The sequence below is a fragment of the Rhinolophus sinicus genome, chromosome 18 (genome assembly GCF_057876585.1).
Source record: "Rhinolophus sinicus isolate RSI-liver-muscle chromosome 18, RSI-T2T, whole genome shotgun sequence".
Lineage (NCBI taxonomy): Eukaryota > Metazoa > Chordata > Mammalia > Chiroptera > Rhinolophidae > Rhinolophus > Rhinolophus sinicus.
The window spans coordinates 58,738,819-58,764,659 of NC_142518.1; the positions used below are offsets into that span (position 1 = coordinate 58,738,819).

At 36.6% G+C, this 25,841-nt stretch overlaps 1 protein-coding gene and 1 pseudogene across 5 annotated transcripts in view; one reads left to right on the forward strand and one right to left on the reverse strand.

Moving 5' to 3' along the window:
* Positions 1 to 25,841, forward strand: part of PCDH11X (protocadherin 11 X-linked) — an 800,197-nt gene that overhangs the window by 605,450 nt on the left and 168,906 nt on the right. The window lies entirely within an intron of this gene.
* Positions 20,682 to 21,780, reverse strand: LOC109436037 (transmembrane protein 116 pseudogene; annotated as a pseudogene).

Sequence of the window (25,841 nt, forward strand, 5' to 3'; positions counted from 1 at the left end):
GACCACCCCAGGGATGATGTAGATGCCTGATCACTGCACTGTACACCTGAAGCTGAACATTGATGAATGTCAACTACAATTTTATATAATATGTGTGTGTGTGTGTGTGTATATATATATATATATATATATATATATATATATATATACACACACACACACACATATATATGGTTACAAGAATTAGAGTACAGCATTAGGAATAGAGACTGTGGAAATGTAACGGCTGTATGCGATATCAGAGGGGTAGTAGATGGGGGACAGGGGTTATCAATGTGTGAGGGATATAAATGATAAATGTCTAACTATTACCTTGTTTTGTACACCTGAAACTAATAATTAAAAAAAAAAAAGGTAGAAAAAAGGAACCAATTGGTAAATTTTCAGGGATCTTGCAAGCAAATTGTTAAATTTAGCCGTTATTAAATATTAATTGTATAATTTTACAATTAAATAGAAATATTTTTTAAAAATAGTAGGTATCTGATCATGTTGACATCCAGAAAATATGGGTCCTTCAGTCCTTTGAACATTAAAAGTACTTCTCATTTGACTAATTGAATCTTTAAATAATAACAATATATACATGCCATGATTCCCATCATCTGTCATGTCATGAGGTAGGGGGATTGTGCACACTGTGGCTTATCTTGCCATCAACTCATCATAATTACTTTGTTGATAGTAAACTGGAATTGAAGGATTTTTCCCCTAATCTAGCAATAACAACAAGACAAGTCCTGACATTTCAAAGTACCCCTAATCCCTCAGAGCCCCATTTGAGAAAAACACATATATCACTAAATAATATACAGCACTCATCTCTGATGGTCATTATTATTGTAGGTGGTTAATGTAGGCCAGAGGGGAGAGCAGCGGAAGAGAATATGGGCAGTGTATAACATTATTTCAGGGTTCTGAAGTTCTACAGCAACAGATATAATAAGTCTATTCACATAGAAATCTAATTAGTTCCCAAACCATGCTGATGATCCATCATTTTAGCTGTAGTGCTCATTCACACATTTAACATACAGTCATTGTTGAACTAACACATTACTTGTATTGTTTTAGGAACTGGACCAGACAAAGCAAAAGCCAACATAGCTTCAAAGAGTCTTCTATCTCTCTTTCAGTCCAATAATTGAGAATTGTACCATGTTTTCTTTATATTTATATGTAGGATCATATTTACATTTGTATTTCAAACATAATTGTATGTTTAATTCATGTGATGCACTGTTACTTGTTGTTTACTGTTTTTTATTACAGAGAGGATTACTTTTCATTAAAAGTAGTATATTTTAAATTCATAAGTAGGTATAAATTGCACATGTCTTACATTTCCTAGCAAGACCACACACTCAGAAATTATGTTCTTAAGATGACAATTGTCTGAATTGCAAAGTTAGGCAAAGTCTTATAAATTAACAAATAGTTCTTATTTTGATTGAGTTTATAATCAGTACTCTAAACAAGGAAACTAGGGTAAGAGATGTTTAAGTATATTAATTCAGGTGTAGCAATTGGCAGTTTGATATCATTTTTTAAACAAACTTTTTATTTTAGAGACGTTTTAGATTTATAGGGTTATTCTGAAGATAGAACAGAATTCCTAGATACCGTGCACCCAATTTCTCCTATTATGAAAATCTGCCATTTGTATAGCAAACTTGTTATAATTAATGAATCAATACTGATACATTAGTATCCATACTTTATTCAACTTTCTCAGTGTTTCACCTCACATCCTTTTCTGGTCTAAGACCCAATCACAGATACCACATTGTATTCAGTCTTTAGGCTCCTCTTGGCTCTAACAGCTTCTCAGGTTTTCTTTGTTTTTGATAAGATTTGCAGGATTATCACTCAGGTGTTTTGTAGACTGTCCCACAATTTGGATTTCTCCCATTATTTCCTCATGATTGGAATGAGCTGATGGAATTTGAGGAAGAAGACTACAGGGGTAAAGGATTATTGTCATCATACCCTTTCCAGATTACACATTATCCACATGATTTATCACTGATGATGTTGACCTTGATCACTTGACTGAGGTAGTGTTTGTCAGATTTATACGCTATAATGTTATTCCTTTATTCCTTTTCCATGTTCTTCACAGCCCATGCCTGGGGAGTTAGCGCTCTACTTCTTTGAAGGCAGAGTGCCTACATAAATTATTTGGAATTTTTCTACATGAGAGACTTGTCTCTCATATCAAATAAATAGTCCCTAACTATTTATGTATATTCAATCCTTTATATCAGTATGAACTCATAGAAATTCAGTTTTTTCTTTGGGTTATAAATCATACTACTTTATTTTCTTGATTAAATCATTCCATCTTTGGCCACTAGGAGCTCTTTTAAGTTGGCTTTTGCATTCCTTTTATATATACTCATCATTGTTGCTTTCTCAGCCACAAATTTCCTTAATTGTTGCACGGCAGATGGTCAGGTATCTTTATTTTTTCTTTTATTTTCTATTTCATTTCAGTCTGGGACATTTCTATTGACAAATATTCAAATTCAGTGATTCTCTTCTCAGCCACACCCAGATTACTGATCAGCCCATTAAAGGTATTCTTCATTTCTGTTACAGTGGTTTTGGTTTATAGCATTTCCTTTTGATTTTTCTTAGAGTTTGCATCTCCCTGTCTTCAGTGTCCATTTGTTTTTGCATATTGTCTACTTTATTTCATTAGAATCCTTAATATATGAATCATAGTTATTTTAAATTTCCTGATTGATAATTCCAACATCTGTGTCATTCCTGAGTCTGGTTCTTAGGATTTCTTTGTCTCTGCAGACTGTGTTTTTGCTGGTCTTTTGGCATACCTTGTTACTTTTTGTTACAAGCTAGACCTTTAGTATTGGGTAATGGGAACTGAGGTAAATAGGCCTTTATTCTAAGAATTTATATTAATCTGGTTAGGATTTGGGCTGTGTTTAATATTTGCTGTACCTGTAGGTTCCAGAGGCTTCAAATTCCGCTAACGTCCTTGTTTTTGTCTCCCCTGTTGACACTGGGCTTCCCTAAGTATTCCTCCTCAAGAGTGTGTCTTGTAACTCTTCCAGCTATAATGCAATACTGTTTTACTAGACCATTTCCAATACGGTTGGTTGTGGTGGTAAGGTATGGGGGAGTGGAGCATTCTAAAATCTTGGGTGTAAATTTTAATGTGTTTAGAGCATCTGCATCTCAGAGCTGTGACCTTCACAAGTGTTTCTCAAGTGGTATAGCAACTCCCACTGCCCCCACCCCCGGCCTGCCAACCTCGTAGGTGAGACTGGAAGGTCAGAGGGGACTGGCATGGAAGAAGTGTTCTTTTTTGGTAAAGCCTTTTCCCCTGGAGAGGAGGCCCTTGTTATAAAAAGAATCCTAATGTATTTCATGAAGACATCTCTTCCCCTTCACTGCCACAGCCATGAGGGACTCTTCCCAGATCTTCACAATGAGAACCTGGTGGGTTCATGGAGGTACAGTCTATGAAATTGTGAGATCCTCCCCAGAGATGCAGGTCCTCAGGAGTTTCTCACTCTCAGGATAATCCACACTTACCCTCCAGTAATTTGTCAAAATTACTATTGAAGTCTTTTTACTAGTTTATGACTCTAGCGGCTTCTACTCCAGGTATGCCAGGTGTGTCACCACTGGTTTTGCCTGTCTCTTCTGATTTCAGGCTGGCAGTTTGCCCTTCAACCTCAGTTCTCTGACAGGTCCAAGAAAAGTAATTGATCTTTACCTTGTTCAGATTTTTCTTGTTGTAAAGGCTGTAAGCGCTGACTTTCAAGTTCTTTACCAATCAAAGTGGAAACTGAAAGTTGGCTTATAACTTTATAATTAGTTTAGTGAAAATACACTTTTATCAAATTTTACATTCACTCACAATTTGATATTATCACTTTTCACTGTGCTACTTATTTCCATCTTCTCGGATAACTTTTTTTTGTATTCCTGCATGTAATGTAATACTCGAAACAACAATTTAAAGAACAAAATATAGAATAGTATTATCTCTTCCATAAAAAGCTCAAAGAGTGAATTTTTAAATGACTTGTTAATTAATCTACCACTATCTTTTGAATATAGTTACTTTTATGTAATATGTCATTGCTTTTTGTTTGGAACAGCTATAATATGAAAAAAACCTTAAGACAGATTTAGAAATACTGATCAGAAAACTATATAACTTCAAAAGTTTTAAAAAATCAGTCTTTGTGTCTACAAAAAATTTAACCACCAACATTATTTTCATTAGTTTTTCTTATTTATATGTGCCCTAGTTAAGAGGTGTTCAATATAAATTGCCAATAATGGGTAATCATATATTCGGTTTGATCATTGTTTGTACATTTTCTTTGTTGTTGTTGTTGAAGCCTAGTTTTATTTTTCATGAGTCAGCTAATTTATTATTGTTTCACAAAGAAATTTATAAAGATTATAATAGTCTTTGATTATTTTCTACAGCATAAACAATGCAGAATTTATTAAGAAGAGCTTGACAACCTTTGGATCTATATATTTTTGTCAAACTGAGGCTTACAGAAGTTAAACAGGTTGCCCATGTTACACCCTTAGAACATGATGGAACCAATAGACCTTCTTTTTCTAATATCTTTGTTGTTAACCATTATGTAAACCTGACACAAATGTGTTTGTTTACAGATTTACTACATCTGTATATACACACTGTTTATGAGTTGAGCAAGAAGGAAAAGAGTTAAGACATCACAGACTGTTTCAGATAATCATTTTTTTTTTATTCTAAAAGGTTACAGCTTTCCAACACAAGCAATCACTCTTAATCAACATGAGTCACAAGGCTGTACCAATATTACCTAAAGTCTTGGGTCCTAGAATGAAATTCTTATCCAAAAAAAATGGCATAAACAATCACAGTGGAATTTTCATGCTCAGCCCAAACCAGTGGCCTCCAAATTGAAAAATTGATTTCCAGAAGGCAATTATATTATAATCTCAGCATTTATCTTTGGGTACAGTGTACAATTTGTTGTTGTTTATTTTACTGTCTACTTCTGATCAATAATGCTAGATTGTAGAGGAAAGCAGGTATTCTTCACAAACATGTGGCTTTGGAATGAAATGCAGTCCTCTTCAAAACGTTGATACACTATTTTAGCTTTTGTATTTTTCCCCAGATAGTATTGAGTAAAAGATTCTATAACTCACTAATAATTCCCCATTCACAGTTCATTGCGATGAGAGTGATAGCACTTTCATCAGAGCAGTGTGCCCTACTCTGAGTTACACTGCTGCTCTCAGGACAACCAGTTAACTTCCTAGAAGAGATGATTTATCTCATACAGGTGGACATATGTGTGTCTATGATTTTATCCTTTTTAAGTAATTTCTAAGAGATCCTGGACTTTTATTCATAATATTAATGTATCTTTATGTCACTAACAGAACCTAATTTCTCCTTCTTAATATGAAATTGACTACTAGTCCCTTAATGAAAGTACATTAATTGTCCTTTCTGAATATTAAATATATTTTCAAGAAAAATAGTATTGTACTGACTCATAAGTATGAGATGAAGAGTTTTCAGATATTCTGAAATACAGTTCAGCATTAATTTGCATAAAATAATCAAGAACACACAGTGTAGACAACTTGAAAACATTTCTAATAGAAACTATTTTAGTGACTTTAAAGCTGAATTGTATGGAATTTTAAGAAAAGAACAAGAATTTATGTTTATTACTACAGTGAGAGCTATGTTTTGCCTATTTAGATACTACACTGACTAGCAATCATGTAAATGTGAATTCCAGGACACAATTTATGCTGAATGTGTTTTCACTTAATACGTAAAATAGCATAAGTTTCAAATTCCACAACTGAAATATTCACATTCTGCAATTGACTTAATACAAAGTAATATTTTGTTTCCCAAGCTTTATATTATTAGGCAAGATTAAATGTACAGTTATTTTTCACTTTGTATGATTGGAATAATTTCTTTGATGTGTGTTTATAAGAAAGTAAACATTGTTTTTGTTTTTACTTCGCACTGTCCTGTACTGAATATGTGTATAATGAAGCTTCCCAAGTGATTTGAGTTCAAAATATTTCTAGTCTTTTCTAACCAATTAAAAGTCACAGGTATGTTGTCAATGTGTGTGTGTGTGTGTGTTTCCTTATGTCAACTTCTCAATATTTACTGTATAAAACTCCTGTACATTCAATTAAAAAGAGAAGGAAAGGAAGACAATATGTTTAAAAAGATCTGAGCTTAGTTGATAGTGGAAGTTAGAAAGCTGATTCCTGTTGATTTGTTTTGTTTGTTTTGTTTTGTTTTGTTAGAGTATATTTCTCTTTGAAAACATTAAACCTGGCCATTAATTTATCCTAGTAACTGAATATTTGTTAAACTTGGATAAAAGTTGTAGATTATTTATTGTGTTTTCAGAATCCCAACCACATTAGTGGCGTTTTTTTGTTTGTTTAACATCATGTCATAATTATAAATTTAGTATACTGGACAATTACTTCATTTCACATAAATGCATCTCATTGATTTTAGCAATAAGTGAGGTGGGTGGCTGATAATAAGAGGTATTTTTAAGCTATTGTAGTACTTTTCTAGTGATGGTGTAGTGTGTATTACACATGGAATAAATGCCATCTGTAGGCAATTAATGATTTATAAAAATAAAGGTAACAATAAATCAAAATCGGAGTAGAGTTTAACAAATAGGTTTAGTTAAACTTTAAAAAGCAAATAAATATTCGTTTTGGCATTTTATGTGAGTTGATATTTCCAAAGTATGAATCGTTCATTTTCCATGTGTATTTTTTTCTATTATAGTGTAATGTTTTACCAGACACATAGCTGCCAAATTGGTTTATTCTTTTAGATTTTAATAAATTCCATCAGTTTAGAGCAAAAGATATGTGTTCTGCATCGGTCACAGTTGGCATGGCTCCCTAATGTGTCAGTATTTGAATAATGGATCCTCGCTATACTAGCCTTCAAACAATTTTTTAAATTACTTGCAATATTAAAATAAAATGTTATTCTAATTTTCTTTCAACAAAGACACTTAAGGAATACCCAACATGGATTTGAAAAACGTATTTCAATGTTTAGGGAGCTCTAATCTATACGTATAATTTTTGTTAAACGCTATTTTTGCTCCTTGCTCACTTTAAATTTAAAGGCAATAATGACTAAGGTTAAGGAGACTATGAAACTGTTATAGCCTATGGATATTGCACAAGATTAGGTGGTTGCTTAATGTGTTTAATTAGTATTGAACAACTGCCAAATCACTTAGGCTTATAGCTATGGTTACACACTTTTGCTTTTTTTCTCCCTTCCTTATTTTCTGTCTACTTCCTCCCTTATACAAAAGCCTGTTCTTATTTCATACACTGGAAGGCTAAGCCTTGAATAACCCACTCCTGGCATATGGGTTTACTGCATGTGCTGTGTTCGGTTTGCTCATTTTTAATATAATAGGCCTTTTTACCTAGTCCGATAAAGGTTTTCATGTTTTCAATACGATGTTCAGTAAAATTCAGCTAACCTCCACGGAGGTATATTTGCACATATGTAACTACTTATCACCACCACTTCCAACATGCTTCTGTTGCCCGAAGCCAGGTCTCTTCCCTATGTACTAGTCATTCTAATTTTTTATTTTTATTATTCTGTTTTAACACCTTTGCTATTACCAGTAGTTTTGACTAGTTTAAGTGTGTGAAATAACTACTAGTAAGTTTTGTTGCCTACTGAGACAAAAATGTCAAAATAGAGCAAATTCTTAATTATCCATAACAGCAGATAATCAGAAAGTATAAATAGCCAGACAATCACAAAAGTGTATCTGCATTTCAAATGTATTATGTGATCTTCTTTTTTTCCCTGGAGGCAGCAACAGAGGTAACTTCCTGAATTTTTTTTTTCTGAGAAATATTTTATTTAGAGTTTTGCTGTGATATTTAAATGATAAAGTAATCCATGTCTTGGGGCTTTGATAACAAATTTTAGGTGTCTTCTGTCCTTTGATAATCATGAATTATTCATGTAGAAAATAGTGTTAGTGCAGTAATGCAACTTTTGGGAATTTGTCAAGCACTTTGTGCACACTTAGGGCGCTGTAAAATAATTTATTCTTACCCTCCTGCTTGCCCTTTCAGAACATATACAAATCAGTGTGTTGTTGGGAAAAGGAAATACTTCTGGCTTATAACTTGCATTCACGTGAGAGAATATTCACCAAATCTGACTTTTATTGATTTTTAATACCAATTTGTAAAATAATGATAGATGTTCCAATTTTTGTAGTAGTCACTAAGATCAAAGTGTTCTTTAGATAATCAGGCCAAAAAAATGGAAGGGAGAAAGGGATTCTTACTTAACCTTGAATGACAGAAGATTAGTCGCCAGGAGATTTTTCATAAATTATTCATATTAGCCACCTAGAATGGCATCAAATTACCTTGTGCTATCTGCAAAAAGGACTTCAATGGAAATGACAGCTATGTAAATTTCATTTTTTAGTGCAATGTGACATATTTAGAATTGTGAGAAAATGGCACCAGAGGATAAAATTTTATGATCTATTTAGCAGGGGGTTCATAGCTTCCCACTTACTTTCCTACGGTCATTTCCCTATGGTTACTTACTGTCATAATTCATTTAATAATTTGTTTACTGGGGGAAATTGACAGACAAATGCCGTTCCATGGACATAGGTTCCTGGGGCAACAAGCCAGACTCTAAAAGTACATAGTTTCTGCAAAGCCTGAAAAATTTAATAAGGGCTTTGCTTTTGCAATGTGAGTATTCCCATACATATTCAGAGTAGATTACATTTTTAGAGGAAAATTTATATTGAAAAGACACCCAGTGCAAAGGAGAGAGGACAAAAATACCAAACAAAATTTACTAAGAAAAGTAAATAAGTTTACAGATTCATTTTGAAAATTTCTCTGATGAAATATGTATGGCATTATTCTTTCCCCCATTAACTTTTGAGACCTTTTACAAAAAGACTATTATAGTTACAGAGAGGCAATTTGATCACCATTTAAGTTACCAAAGCATGTGTGACCAAGGCTTTCACAGTTATCATCTCTTTATTAAATCTCAAATAATATTTATTTACAATGGCTTTCCAGATATTTTCAAGAGTTTCATATCTATTCTTCATTTATGATTATTAAGTTCATAATATCGTCTTCTTTTAAAAATAATTAAGACCAAAAATGTCATCTTTTTTGGAATACATACATGTTGATTTTGAAATTGTATAGATTTATCCTTAACATAATCTAAATTTTTCAAGGGGCTCAAATTGGGCCTCTGACAGCTCCAGCTCCATATTAAAAATGCTTTGAGATATTTGAAAAACACTAGGGAATGAGATCCTGTAGTTTCCAAATTTTGTTTCTAATTCCCTGCTACACAGTACTAGATCATCCAGTTTTGATAAACTGATAAAGACAGTTTCCATGATCATACCTCATCCATCACTTGGCTTATGTAATTATAGTGATTTTCATCAATTCTACAGAAATAGAATGAAATAAAATCAAATTTGCCCATGTGAAAACAGGACACAGTTCAAACTCTGATCATCTTGTCCACAGATTTTTTTTTTTTTTTCTCCTTTGCCAGGAGTGAAAGTATCATTACAAGTAAATGCAATATTTACTAAATCCTCTGTGTTGTTTCTTTTTATTTTCTCCCACCTCAGACTTTTCAAATAACCAACTTCTGATTTCATTGTATTGTCTACTATTTTTTTTTCAATTTTATTGATTTATGTTCCTTTTTTGGTTATTTCCTTCTTTTTGTTTGCTTTGGGTGGTATTTTGCTCTCCTTTCTCATTTCTTAAGGTAGAAATTTAAAACATGGGAATGAGAACTGTCTTCTTTTTTAATCTGTAATATTTAATATTATAATCTTCCCTCTAACCACTGTTTCAGCTATACCTTAAAAATGGTGGTATGTTGTGATTTTATTTTCATTCTACTCAAAAGATTTCTAATTTCCCTTATAACTTCCTTTTTGGACCATGTATTACTTAAAAGTGTTAGTTTATTCTTTTTCCTGTTATACTATTTTTTGCTTCATCTATTTCAAAGCTCTGTTGTATTAAATATGAATATATATGAATATATATATATACACATATGAGTATATATGCATATATATGTATGTGTGCATATATATACATTTATAAATGTATATGTAGGTGTGTATATATGTATAACTATATCTGTAGATAGATACATAGATAGATAGATAGATAGATAGATAGATAGATAGATAGATAGATAGATACATCTATATATATATATGTATTTGTTAAGTTTTCTTGGTTAATTGATCCTTTCATCATTATATATTTTCCCTCCTTATCCCTAGTTATATTCTTGTCCTGAAGTCTACTTTTTCTAATATTACTATAGTCACTCCAACTTCCTTTTGATCGTTGCATGGCATATCTTTCTTCATCCTTCAACTTTTAACTTACCAATATAGTTATAGTTAAAGTAGGTTTCTTGTTGACAGAATGTAGGTGAGCCTTGTTTTTTTTTTTTTTCTAATTCAACTTGACAATCTCTTAATATATGTTTCAACTATTTATTTAAATGTGTTTACTGATACAATTGTATTTAATTCTATCATTTTATTATTTGTTTTCTGTTTGTACCATATCTTTTTTATCCCTCTCCTTTTCTGGCCTTTTTTGGATTCTTTGAATATTTATTTTTCATATTGTAGTTTAATTTAGCTATTGAATGTTATCTATATCTCTTGTATTATTTCTTAGTGCTTGCTCTGCTCTAGGTTTCATAACATATATACTTGACCTTTCACGGTCTTCTCAGAGGTATATTTTACCTCTTCCGTTGAAATGCATTAATAGAAACTCTACAACCATATAGGTTCCTTTTACTCTTCCTCACCAACGTTTTCATTATAGCTGTCACGTGGGTTAAACATACATAAATTGATTTAGACAAACATACATATTTTAAAGAACTTAAGAAGAAAACCAGTTTTACATTTGCCCGTGTATTTGCTATTTTTCATCCTTTTCCTTCATTCTTGAAAATACTCTTTATTTGTCTTCAGACAAACCTCTAATTACTTACAAAATAAAATATTATATTTAAAAATTTACTTTTGAGTAAGAGATTTAATAAATTCAAGTTTCTATCATTTCCTTTTGGCTGAAAAACTTATTTTAGCATTTTTTTAGAGCAGGTCTACTAGCAATTTCTCTGAGTTTCCCTTTATTTGATAATGTCCTTATTTATCTTTCATCCTGAAAGAGATTTTCAATGGACATAAAATTCTGGATTCACAGTTATTCTCTTTCATCACTTTAAGATGCTGCTCCACTGTCTTCTGTCCTCCATAGTTTTTAATGAGAAATCAGAAATGATTCAAATTACTGTTTCCCTAACTGTAATGTATTGTTTTTCTCTAGCTGTTTTCAAAGTTTTGTTCATAGTCTAATGTTTTTAGTAGCTTGTTTATGATGTGTCTGAGCATTGTTTTATTTGAGTTTATCATGTTTGGAGTCTGCTGAGCTTCTTTTTTTTTGTTTTTGTTTTTTTTTTGTTTTTTTATTGGGGAAGGGGAACAGGACTTTATTGGGGAACAGTGTGTACTTCAGGACTTTTTTCTTTTTATCCAAGTCAAGTTGTTGTCCTTTCAATCTTAGTTGTGGAGGGTTCTGTTCAGCTTCAAGTTGTTGTCCTTTCAGTCTTAGTTGTGAAGGGTGCAGCTCAGCTCCAGGTCCAGTTGCTGTTTTCTAGTTGCAGGGGGCACAGCCCACCATCCCTTGCGGGAGCCGAACCGGCAACCTTGTGGTTGAGAGGACATGATCCAACCAACTGAGCCATCCAGGAGCTCAGTGGCAGCACAGCTTAAGGTGCCGTGTTCAATTTTTTAGTTGCAGAGGGCGCTGCCCACCATCCCTTGCGGGAGTCGAGGAATTGAACTGGCAACCTTGTGGTTGAGAGCCCAATGGCCCATGTGGGAATCGAACCGGCAGCCTTTGTAGTTAGGAGCACGGAGCTCTAACTGCCTGAGCCACCGGGTCGGCCCATATCAAGACTTGTTTTGTGGCCTAACATATGATCTATCTTGGAAAATGTTCCATGCGCGCCAAAGAAGAATGTGTGTACTGCAGCATTGGGGTGAAATGCTCTGAAAATATCTATTAAATCCAAGTGGTCCAATGTATCATTTAAGGCTCTTGTTTCCATATTGATTTTCTGTCTGGAAGACCTGTCCCTTGTTTCCAGAGGTGTGTTGAAGTGCCCTACTATGATAGTGTTACTGTTGATCTCTGTCTTTATGTCAGTCAATATCTGTTTTATATATTTAGGTGCTCCTATGTTGGGTGCATAGATGTTTACTAGGGTTATGTCCTCTTGTGAGATCGATCCCTTTATTGTTATATAGTGCCCGTCTTTGTCTTTTAACATTTTCTTCATTTTAAAGTCTATTTTGTGAGAAATAAGTATTGCAACTCCAGCTTTTTTCTGATTTCCATTTGCATGAAATATATTACTCCAGCACTTCACTTTCAGCCTGTGTGTGTCTTTTGATCTGAGGTGGGTCTCTTGTATACAGCATATACAAGGGTCTTGCTTTCTTATCCACTCAGCCACCCTATGTCTCTTGATTGGAGCATTTAATCCATTTACATTGGAAGTGATTATTGATAGGTACATAGTTATTGCCATTTTTAAATTTGTAGTTAGATTGTTTTCATCTTTCTTCTATTTACAGAAATCCTTTTAGTATTTCTTGCAATGCTGGCTTGGTGGTAATAAATTCCTTTAGCTTGTTCTTTTCTGGGAAGCTCTTTATCTCTCTATCAACTTTAAATTATAGCCTTGCTGGATAAAGCAATCTCGGTTGTAGGCCTTTGTTTTCCATCACTTTGAGCATCTCCTGCCACTCCCTCCTGGCCTTCAATGTTTCTGTAGAAAAGTAATTTGATAGTCTTATGGGAGTTCCCTTGTATGTAACCCTCTGTCTTTCTCTTGCTGCTTTTAGGATTCTCTCTTTGTCTTTAACCTTTGCCATTTTAACTATAATGTGTCTTGGTGTGGACCTGTTTGGGTTTATCCTGGTTGGAACTCTCTGCACTTCCTGGACTTGTATGTTGGTTTCCTTTATCAGGTTAGGGAAGTTTTCGGACATTATTACTTCAAATATGTTCTCAATCCCTTGCTTCCTCTCTTCACCTTCTGGTATTCCTATGATGCACATGCTGTTGCGCTTGATGTTATCCCATAGGTCTCTTAAACCATCTTCATTGTTTTTTATTCTTTTTTCTTTCTGTTGTTCTGTTTGGGTGATCTCTGCTAACTTGTCTTCTAAGTCGCTGATTCGATCCTCTGCTTCATCTAACCTGCTGTTAATTCCTTCAAGTGAGTTATTTATTTCAGTAATTGTGTTCTTTAGTTCTAACTGGTTGTTCATTATGATTTCTACATCCTTCTTGATGTCGTCTGTAAGCTCCTTAAACATTCTTATCATCTGTGTTCTGAACTCTGTCTCTGATAGGTTGATTACCTCTGTTTCATTTGGTTCCATTTCTGGAGGTTTCTTCTGTTCTTTTATTTGGGACATGTTTCTTGGTTTCCCCATTCTGGCTGACTCTCTATGTTTGTTTCAATGTATTAGGTAGATGCCCTAGAGTTCTCAGTTCTTGCTGGGTTATCTCATGTAGTATGTGTTCTTTATATTTGACTTGCACTAGTTCATTCTTCTCCTCTGCGTGTGCTCCAAAGGTGACTATTGCGTTGTGTATATTGTCCTGTTAAAGAAGATCTTTAATTGCTTTTCGCTTGTGAGTAGGTGGGGTTAACTCCTAGGCTTACTAGTTGTGAGACTTGGCTCTGCCCACCGCAGGGTGTTCTGCTGCGTGAGGGTTGACCGCTTAAATGTGGTTTGGCCTCTATGGGCTCTTGTGCCTGTAAAGAATCCCCTCTGGGTGTGTCACTTGTAGGTCAAAACTGGTAGTACTCTGGTTCGTTCTGCAGTTGGCTTCTGGGTATGTTGAATCTTGTGCCTCTTAAGCTGGGCCCTGGTAGGGCAATTTCAGAACAAAGCGAATCACCAAGCACAGCAACAACAATAACAAAGAAAAAAATCGAATACATTCACATGTAAAAACAACCGACAACCCCCACTCAACACAGGCAAAGATATCAAAGATAGAAAAACAAAACAAAACAAAACAGTCTTGGCTTAAGCCCACCAAGTAATCTCGAGGTTGTCCTCTGCTGTACCAAAGCGTCCCCTGCATATTGTGCAGACAGAGCCGGTCACCTGGTGCGCAGAGTGACGTTGGGACTGCAGATTTAAATGCGTGGGGCTGAGGGGTCTGGACGGTAGTTTTTACAAAGCCAGTGCAGTTTCTGCCCTTGCCTGCACATATGCACGCTGAGTAACAGAACCAGCCCTGTACCTAGTTCTCCTGAGTCTTAGGGCACTTCTTCCGTGTGTGTGTGTGTGTGTGTGTGTGTGTGTGTGTGTGTGTGTGTGTGGCAGGCAGGAGATTTCTGAGCTGCTGAAAGCCCAGAGCTTTGTCTGCCACTTACTGCTGATCCCTGGGAGTGCCTCCATAGATGTAATTGCCCCGCCCTAGGCAGGCCAGAAAGGGTGGGGGCTGTGGATGGAGGGGTCTTCTCTTTCCCATCCCAGCTGTGTCACACTCTTCCCGCAGGCCAGAAAAGGTGGTGGCTGGGGGCAGAGGAGACCCCTCTCTTCTAGCCCAGCAAAACCCACACTCCTCCCAGCCTCCTCTCTGGGCCAGAGCCACCCACCGGTCTTCCGAGAGCCCGAGCAGCAAGGCTCCTCGGCAATATGACACTACTCCTCAGTTCAGGGGCCAGTTCAAGTCTCTGGAAGGGCAGGGGTAGGATTGGAAGAGCTGGGGGAGGGTCCCAGGTATGGAGTTTGTGTCCTTTGTCCGGCCTAGGGCTTAACTGGAGTTATCAGCTGAGGTTATTGCCTCAGATGCTAGATATGCCGCCCCCTCAGCGGGAGAGATCAGCTGTGGGATGCAGGGAAAGAGCCCACCTCCTGGCTTTTGTGTTCTCTGTTCCGTCCTGGGATCCCCTACGTCTCTGCAGCTGCGGATGTTAGCCGGGTTTCCACCGCCAAGGATGCGGCCGCGTTTCCACAGTCGCAGATGTGGGCTGCACCTCCACAGCCGCAGATGCAGACCGCATTTCCACGGCCGCTGATGCGGACCATGACCCCACAGCTGCAGATGTGGGCCGCATCTCCACTCCGCTCCCTTCCCTCTTCCCCTGCTCGCCGAATTTTCCCCACCTGCAAGTAATCCTTGCACGAGTCTCTTAGCTGTTCTGTGTGATGAGCAGAGAGTCCTTTGATGGGTTATAAATGTCCCGTTTCTGATAAGATCCGGAGGAGAACTCAAAAGTGCACCCAGCTGCTGCCATTCCTATAATGTCACTCCCAGTTTTTTTGTTTTTAATCTAAGGGTATATAAGTTTGCATTTTTAAAATTGAAATGGTAATGGGGAGATGAAAGTTTTGGGTTAAAACAAATTTGGGGGACCACATTGGCTCTGTGATGCCTCTTTCACCTGCAAAGAAAGATGTTCAGTAAATACTTAAATATAGAAGGCTGTATTTTAGGCATGTTGTCTTGGCTTGGAGTTAAGAGTCTAGAGATGGAATTTGAAGGCATGAAAATGGATGCAATCGCCTATGGAATGAGTATAGATGGAAAAAAGGAAAAAGTCTGAGGACTGATTTTTAGGACATTCCAACCTTTAGAAATTGAGTGGGTGAGAAAAAATGGCAAAGTAGACTGAGTAAGAGAGCTATGATGTAAGAGAAAAAATAAGATTCAGTGGGTGACTGGAAGCCACAAGATGAAATGTTTCAAGAAAGGAGAAGCATGATCAAGGATATTAAATATAAAGTCAAGAAAATGAGATATGAGAATTAATTATTTGATTTTTGCCCCATGGAAGTTATTCGTACCTTGAAAAGAGAATTTTCAGAATAGTATTGGAAGTGAAAGTCTGGATCAAATGGGTTTGAGACAGAATAAGAGGAGAGAAATTGGATACATCTGGTATAGACAATTAATTTAAAGGTTTGGCTAGAAGGGAAGCAGAGAAATTGTGTGAGTTCAGGAAAGGGTTTTTCAAAGAACAGAAATCAGGAATGTTTGTATTTTGGTAAAAGATTATGATTTTATTAATATTTTTTTCTTTAAGATGTTGCATTTGTTTTTTTTTCTTCTACTTCTATGATTAAGGTATTAAAGAATCAATAGATAACTATTAATCTCAAAGTGTAATGGAATTGACCAAAATGTTTTACTCCAAATAAATAGAGCATAAATAATATTTATAGAGCTAGAAGGACATTTCATAGTTCTAAACTTCAGGCATTGCCTTTAGCAATTTGAAACATTACTGTCTTGTCTTAAAAGGGCAATGCAAGGTTGAGAAAACAGCAACCTGAAATGATTAAGAAATGGATTTTGATCAATTTCATGAATTTTGTAACAACAATTTGGCCTGCATTATTTTGGGGTTACATATTGTGGAATGATATACAGAGGGTGCCAAAAAACTGTACACACATTTTAAGAAAGGAAAAAACTGTATTAAAATTGTAATAATATATACCGATAACAAAAGATGAATTCAAGTCACGTTTGACTCCTGAAATTACAAGAGGTGCTCAAAGTGGTTACCAACAGTGTAATTTTAATACAGATTTTTTCCTTTCTTAAAATGTGTGTACAGTTTTTTTGGTATCCCCTGTATATGTTTCACAATAAGGAAAATTTGCATCAAGCTATACTTTCATGGAAATGCTAAAAACAAGTATAAAGAGTGATATATCAAGGCTCAATTTCAACAATGTCATATCTAATATCAATGCTTACATACTGGTACATAAAATACTACTACTTTAGAAAATTATTAAATATTATTTGTTTAGAGTTATAAGGTTGAGAATATGTTGAAATTGTGAAAACCATATATTACTTATCTTTAATATGCTCTTTTAAAAGAGTATTTTGTCTTATAGACTAAATTGAAACTATTAGAAAAAATAACATAATTTTATTTGGAAGGGCCCCTAGAGGTTATCTAGTCCAAGCTTCTGTATTTATTGACGTAGAAAGTAAAATGCAGTGTATATAATGACTCACCCAAGGTAACACAGGTAATTTTTTTTTTTTTTTTTTTTTTTGCTGTTGTTCAGTTTATATATTTGCTTTTCACAGAGGCATGGGTTAATTATTCTAAAAATCCTTTACATGTATACCAGGATTGTGCAAATAATCATATTGTGAATAATGAGGGAGCAAGAGGAAATATGTTGGAGGTTTGAAATGGGCTGTGTGGTACAGAGTAGGAAATGGTGCAAAGGCATTGGACGGCAGAGGCCTGTGACCTCCCCAAGGATCCACAAACCCCGGATCTGGAAATTTTAGTTTCAGTGACTCAAATGAATAACAGATGATAGGACGGGAAGGCTGTTCTATGGGACAGGGACTGAGGGATGGCAGTTATAGTTTTCTCTTTTCTCAGAGCCTGAGTCTGGGTCATAGTACTGGCTGCACCTCTGAAAGTTTCCTCTCGTTGGGATAGCCCTCTATAAAGACAGCAGGAGCACAGCTAAGGAGCAAAACCTTCTGTTCTTTGTGGGAGATTGCAAAGTAAGGACAGTCCTGAAGACAGAGAGCACAACAGGAGTAGGAAAAGACGGAGCCAAAAGGCAGGTATCATCATGTAATACTCAGGGTGGGAGCAGCTGCTTCTGGCATGCAGCACAGGTTTGAGCTTTGGCCAAACAACTGTGTCACAGACAAAGATTTAGGTCTCAGGGAAGGCAAGTGAGAGACACAAGTCTGGATCACTAGCTGTTTCACTTGGGCCATGACAATGACAATCTCAGTTAGTTACTTTGCCTCCCCCCTTGCCCTTTCTTCTATGAAATCAAGTGTTTATGAGTAAGGTTTGGAGTGATTTTTTTCCTCAGGAATCCCTAGGTGGGATGCTTGAGAACAGGCCCTTCCCATAATAAGCTGCATGTCATCTTATTGCTGATGGTAACTATACTTCCGGGGACGCATTGTAAGTGGGAATATCTTTACTATGAAATAATCATGCCTAAGAACCTAGTGATGCTCAGAGAACTGAAAGAAAAAAGCAGAAAATGTGGCCTGTGTCCTGTTCATACAAGGAAAATGCCATATTATTAAGGAAGCAAAAGAAGGGATTATTTGTCACGAACTTAGGCATGCCTTTTATTCAGGATGACTGGATATTCAGAGGGTGACCTGGAATCTCTTGTGACTGTTAGCACTTGCTCAGGGCTAAAGGGAATCCTGACTTTCCATGGCACTGTCTTTCCCATTAAGCCTATATATACTTAGAAGAATTCTGAGCATATGCTTGACAGCCTATCCTTAAAATCAGATGAGTCTTGTGTAGTCAGTGGAGAAACAGGAAGAGCTCTTAACCACTTCACAATTTCAGAACAGAATAGAATGCTACTCAGTTCATATGCCCTATGTGTGGACACTTCCCAAGTATCTAGAAATGTTTATTGTGGTTGACAATAAAAAATTCCAAATAATAATGTTACCAAGACTACATAGATGATAATGGATGCCCACACTCTGGTCAACAGGTACATGAAGGAGCTAAATGTGAAAGTAGTATTTACCCGTTAGAGAGAACCCTTGTGAAAATCTCCCTGAATTTGCAGGAAATACTTCAAAATTTTGACAGCTGGAGACACTGGCATCTTTTGAGCATGGTGAAGCATGATGTTGCTCATATAATTATTGGCCAAAGTCTTGGGAAATACCATGGCCATGCATTTCTCAGTGGTTTCTGCATGGCTAAGGATGCAACCAGTGTTGAATCTTTCTCTTATGAAAATATACCACATTACGCAGTTCTCCTGGTTCATGAGCTTGGCCACAACTTGAGAATAAAGCCTGCCAATGTGGCCTCCTGGTGCCATGGCCGGAACCTCTGTAGTATGCATGAACTTATTACTATAGATATGGGCATCAGCAACTACACTTTTCCACTACTTTCACCAGCTGTTACATAAGCACAGAGAGGACTGCCTGTTTCCTAAAGCTTTGTTCCAGAGCTACTTTGGAAAGTCATATGGTGGGAATAAGAGAGTAGATAAAGGAGAAGAATGTGATTGTGGCAGTGTCCTTCATTGTCAAAAGGATCATTTTGCCTGCCCTCATACTGGCTAAAGAAGGGTTCAGATCGTGCATTTCGATCCATTTACAAAAATTGCAAATTTCTAAAGGAACCACACCCTGCCACCTCATGGTGGATTAGTGTGACTTCCGAGAATGCTGTAATGGTACCTCCAAGTGGTGCACACAAATGCCTAGAAGCAAGATGGCACCCTTTGTGAATAACAAGGTCATGATTACCAGGGCCGATGGCGAAGTCTGGAGAATCAGTGTGTCGAAATCTTTGGAAGGGCACAAAGGTTGCCTGGGCAAGTTGCTATAACTACATGAAAACCAAGAGGGACAGGTCTGGAAACTGGCAATGAATCTAAGGGGATTTTTAAGATCTTCAGCAAGTGCGATGCCAAAGATATAAAATGTGGGAGGCTGCTATGTGAAAATATCCAAAGTCTCCCACACATTGAGAAACATCAAACACGCAGTTCCCCATGTAAGTCACATGGTGTTGGGGTGCAGAGTGTTTTTTAAGCCATAGACAGGGATGATGAGAAGGATGGTATCCCAGATTAGACATCTGTACTCATAAATGAGGCTCTGCATTCGAGGAATCTTCTCTTTCCCAAAAGGTTCAAGTTCTACTTATTATATTAGTCATTCATTCATTTGTTTGTTCATTTATTTTATAAACATATTTAGCACTTACTGTTAGGTTGAACCATGTAAAATTGATATTCAACCATTTTCACCTCCAAAATGGCAAGTTCATGTGGTTCAACCTAATTCAATGTCCCAGCATTGAAACCTACTTTGGACTTCAGCTTGTAAATGACAGTTTAGAGTTTTTGATTAATGGAGTTTCTTTCAGTCATGATTTCTCCTAAATCTTATCATCGCCTGTAACTTCAAAAGATGGTCCTTACTTTTCTAGAGTAGCATGATCCCTACTGCCAAGACTTAGAACAGCACTGACCATAGAAGAGGCTAGGATATAGTGTATCTGAGGATCTCACTGTCACTTTTTTGATAGTTATTGTCTTTACTTTTTCCGTATTTCCAAACCTCTTCAAAGACCAGAAACCCAGAACTTTCTTGGTCCAACCTCAGAGACAGTAACAGCAATGAAAAGATCTGAGTACATTGTTCATGCCACCCTACCTCCCCCACAACCATGTAGTAGAGAGCCTAGAAGTGGATCATATAAATAATAACCTGGAATTATTTTTTCTAGAAAAGGCTTAGACAAATCTAATATTCATCGAGGTAATATGAGTCTATCTCTTAGATAGAAAGTGGCTTCATCTCCCTGATCAAAGACTTTAAGAATCACTAATAAATCTGAGAACAATGAAGAGATCCTAGCCAATTCACCTAGAATAGCTACTGACCATGGTACTATATTCCCTTTCCCTTTCATAATTCAAGGCATGGTTAGAAAAGACTTAAGATGTTGTTCTCCAACACTCTTCCCAATCCCTCAGTGTGGAATAACTGCAGTTCCTGGATATTCCAGTATTATAATTTCCAAGAATGGTGGAGATGCTGGTAGCAAAAGTAAGGGTAGATGCCAATAGATCTAGGCCTCCGCTATAGAATCTCTTCTGTGAGCATAATAATGAAGTCTGGGTATCTGCCTCATGCTGAGCCTTTGCTTTAGTTGAAAGAATCTGTACTGTGTCCAGCCATATACTCCAGAGTTGAGTAAACCATGAGATGATGCTGTTAGAGCCTGGATAACAGAGGGCCATGTGAATCTTGGTGTCCTGTGGCTTGATCAGCTGTATGATTCTCAGAATGACAGCTGGGCCCCAGCAGCAAACAAAAGCCAGTGGGTAGAAGCACACTCGCTGCTCCATGATGTGAATCACTGCCCACTGGTCACACCCCAGAAAGCCAGTTGATTTCACAAACTTCTTATACAAGGTCTGGGCTTGGATGAGTAAAACCAGGGTGAGGAGGCTGGTTAGAAAGCTGGCCAGGAAAATGGTGATCCCATAAAAATAAGTGTACTACAGACTGATGTGTTGGCAGAAGGCAGTTCAGCCATGGCTTACAAAGGTGAGGGCATCCGGATAGGCCTGTGGCTTTGGCTGAAGTTGCAGAAGCATTCCCTGGCATTCTCCAGGCAGAATACAGGTATCATCAGTAGTAAAGGTATCGGGCTTGACAAAATGATAGCTTTTTGACCAACGAGACAAATATTATCTCTAACCATGAGAAATGTGCTCTGTCCACTCTGGTTGTGCTTCATCCTCAGCTCTTTGTATAGATACCAGAAGTAACTGACCATGTAGAGAAGTGAGGAAATGTAGAGTATCTGTCCAACTGCTTGCAGTTATCCATAACAGATAATGCCCTTATTGGCTGCCAAAGTTCCATAGAGAAATGCCTCAGTGAGCCAGGAGGAGGTCAGAGAAGCTCAGATAAAAGAGTGGCCATATCTTTGAAGATTTCTGTATATTCTGGAATACGGCATAGTGAACTTGAGCCCATAACACTCAGAGTAGCCATAACAAATAGTATCCACCAGTCTGCAGAAAAAGATAAGGTAGTAACGGATCCCAACCAACTACCTGATGGACCAATGGCAGGAAGAAATGATGGCCGGCATTGTCATCTTCAAAAACAAGGAAAGACAGTGAACCAAGAGCTGCAGAGACACCAAGCGTGCAGTTGTGCCTCTCCTCGCATGAGGGAGGACAGGAACACAGCTCATTTTGACAAAGTTTGGTATTGGGTGGTTTTCAGTGCTTTTGCCACTTTACTATTTAGAATCACATTAGAGAAGATAATTAGGCATATTAGGAAAATGTCTGTCTTTCCTATCTCCTCTCATTCACTATCTGCCTTCTCCTTTTCTTCTCTCTTTTCTTTTCTCCCTACTCCCTTTTAGTGTTTTTTCTTGTTCCTCACTTTTGAGAAAGGAAGATTTAAGTGTTAATGTACCGGAAGCACGTTTAAAGAGGAGAAGATTTAGTCTGGTACTTTCCTTATAATTCTCTACCTACACACACACACACACACACACACACACACACACACTCTCTCTCTCTCTCTCTCTCTCTCTCTCTCCACTCTACGGCCATTTGGAAGACAAAATGCGAAGAGCTCTAATGTTCTCAATTCTTTGTAGTTTGAAAAAATAACCTCTACTATTTCAGAGAACAAAATAGCCCATATATCCTGGGACAGAAAGAAATAACAGTAACCCTACAGATTTATTTCATGAACTTCAAATCAGTCATGTTCTGAGGTATATCTTTTCTCAGAGCTGTTGACCACTATACTTAAAAGTTAGTGGTTTTAGAGTACAGGCAGTCATGTTTTTAAATTCCACATCTTATAGCGATCGGCCTTTTATAATTTGCAAGTGATTTAACACCTCAGATCTTCAGTTTGCTAATCTAGAAAATAGGATAATAATGCCTACCTTACAAAGTTGTTGCTAATATTAAGTGATATACCTGATACAGTACACGTATTAATGTCAATTATTTTATTATTAATATTATTATTAACAATACTCTTCAAATGGGAATTACCTATCTGAAAACTCATGAAAATATTAATAGGTAATGTTTCCAACAATAGCCATAGTAGGACTGGTGAACTATTATGAAGCTTGTCTAGTTAAAATTCAGTTAGTGACATCATAAATAAATGGAGACAAAAAAAGATACATAATCTAAAGAAATAGTATTTTTGTTTTAAGACTTTTGGCATGTGTCCATATTCCATCCTATGAAATCCAATTCTTTTAATAATTGTAATCAAATTGAGCTTGTTATTAGAGTGTTTGTACTGTTGAAATGGATTTGAGATAAAAAGTGATATGGAAAATTTTATTTATGTGCTTCAAATAAGCATTTCCTGACGCAGTTGTAATTTCTCATTGTATGCATATAAGTATACAAGTAGTATAGCAATGTATCTTGCAGGTGCTACCTTCAGAGTCATCATAACACTCTTGCAGAATGTGTGTGTGCATCGTAAAGGAAATGACAATGACTTTTCTCTGGGAACTGATAGCCCTTATGAGCATGAATTGTGCATCTGTGTCTGTAGCTGGCTGAGTGATGTGGCAGTGGATTTCTTTGTACACTTTCCTGTGCTTTCCCTTCTGTTTGCCCTGCTGTGTATCATTCTCCCCTCCAGCCCACCCAGGACAGAGTGAAGTTTTCCCTTCCCAACTTTACTGTCTGGAGATAATGGAGGAGGGCAGGAGCATGTGCATGCAAATGTCCCAGTTGTCACAGTCTCCCTTTTCTTGTGTCCTTCTTTATTTCCTTCTGTGCCTTTGACATTAAAACAAAACTCTTTTAGAACACATCACGATATGGCCTCTCCCACCCACAGGTAGGACAAGTAGTTGAATGCCTCGCACATCATGGCCTTTATTCATCTATATTTATAAAAACTCTTATTTTCCTTTAGTATTGCCAACTCTCATGTATTTACTTATTTATTTTGTTTCAGTGATCATGCTGGTACTATTGTGCCATCTGAAAATTTAGCCTTTTAGCTTTTTTGATGGTATAATTAACACGAACTAAATAAATGCAGCTTGTGCCACAGCTGTTAAGGCACCTGGGTGTTTATAGTTTCACCCCACCTTCTGGGGCAGGAAAGTTTTTGTAACACATGTAGTGGAGTAAATCTGGAGCAGACGGACTCATATGCTCTGGCTTCCAATAAGGCAGGAGGGGGTAACACGGCGCAGAGCCCAGACACAGCTCTATCAAAGGTACTAAATTACATGTGTCCTGCACCACACGATGCTGGGATCTGACTAAATACGTTCCACATGCCTCAGTAGTGAGCTTTTATTGGCCTTCATTTTTTTTCAATAAAAACATTAGCTTATAGGGAAAATAAATAATTTTCTTGTCAGTGGTCAGTGACTTGAGCTAGCATAAATATCCTTTGGCATTTATTCAGGAGAAGCTAAATCAGAATTTACCCTTTCACCTATATGACAAAGCTTACCTTGCCTGATGAGAAATCCAACAGTATCTGAAAAGAAACTCCTGGGAGGGCATGGAAGTGGGCAATAGAAGACCTGAATGTGACAATTGGTATATCAAAAAGAAGCATCTTGAGAAGTCTGTCAGTCCTAGGATGGCAAACAGACCCTCCTACAGAATCATCTTGCCCAGATAGCACATATTGGCAGCTAGCATCCTGGTGTTTAATGTCACACATAACTTCATTATCTGTTGATAGTATCCACCATACACACCCTTTAGGAATTGAATAGGCCATGGAAAGCCAATATCAAGAAGTTAGCGACGTTTAAAAGAATAATCCACACCTGGCTAATGAAACGCTAGGATAGATGAGTTTTAGATGCTTTTATACACAAGCCCTTGTTCGTAGTATTTTATGCCTTATAGGTAGGGGAAGAGAAATCAGTGATTTTCGTGGAGGGTGGTAATGTGCCTCTAGGGGACGCAGATCATGATAACTGATGAACTCTTTCAAATTCCACCTCCTCACTACCCAGGTTCTCTGAACCTCCAGTGGTACATAAACCTGTGAGAATCACTGCTTGGTGAGCTTCACTGACAGGTTTGTTGTTGTTCACACTCAGGTTTGTTGACGTGGAAGAAAAGTTGAGAAGTTACTGATGACTTTTCTTCCTCCACAATAAGTTTCCTTAAAACTTCCAGTATATTAAACAAGAAACAAGCTCTTTCAGTTTCAGCAGCTTCTGTCAGTATAGAAACATAAAGTAGGCTTCGTAGTGAAAATATGAAACTCACCATCTGCTTTAATGTCTTTGGAGAACAGTTATCAATGACTTTGTTCCAGAGTTAAAATTAATGGGCTCAAACTTATTGTAGTGTGAGCATCTTTAGGATTTTGTCCATTGTGAAAATATCTTCTAAATGGCATTCTGCCAAATTCTAGTCCTACTTGTGGAATTTTGTGACACTTCATCTTAAAATGCAAAATATTCGTGTTCTGATTCCATTTTTGAACTTTTGTTCTGAGGATGGAGATAAGGCTAAATAACATTCAGAAAAAAAATATTAAATGTTAAAAATAACAGTTAAGAAAACTACACAATTTCCCATGATATTTGATTACATGTTTATTCGGTAGTTTGGCAGTTGTTGGACTAGAATTTTCATTTCCAGTGCCAAGTGAGCAGTTTATTCATTTTACTTTAGAGTGTTCATTTTTTGTGATAATAATTTTAATGTTTTTGCACCAATTATGTCTTAGCAAGAGGTAACTTGCTGATGAAAGACTTTAATTTCAAAGTAGTTTGGTCTCAGTGGCTGTAAATGTCTTGGCTATGAAGTTGAACTTTTAACATTTCTCCTCTAAAAATAATTTGAAACCTCCACCGCATTTGATCTTAAATTTATGGTCATTAATGAAGTCTTAGAAAATATATCTAATATCACAGATGGAAAAAATGTGTTATTTCTGTTGTGGAAAACTGACTTAAAATATTTTTAGAAACATTCTAAAAATGCATTGTATTGTAATTGTAGTTTATCACATGTGGTTCATTGTCATTAGAGGCAACACTATGTATAGTGCATAAAACAAAATCCGTCAGGCTTACAACTGTTTACATCTATCTGTAATAG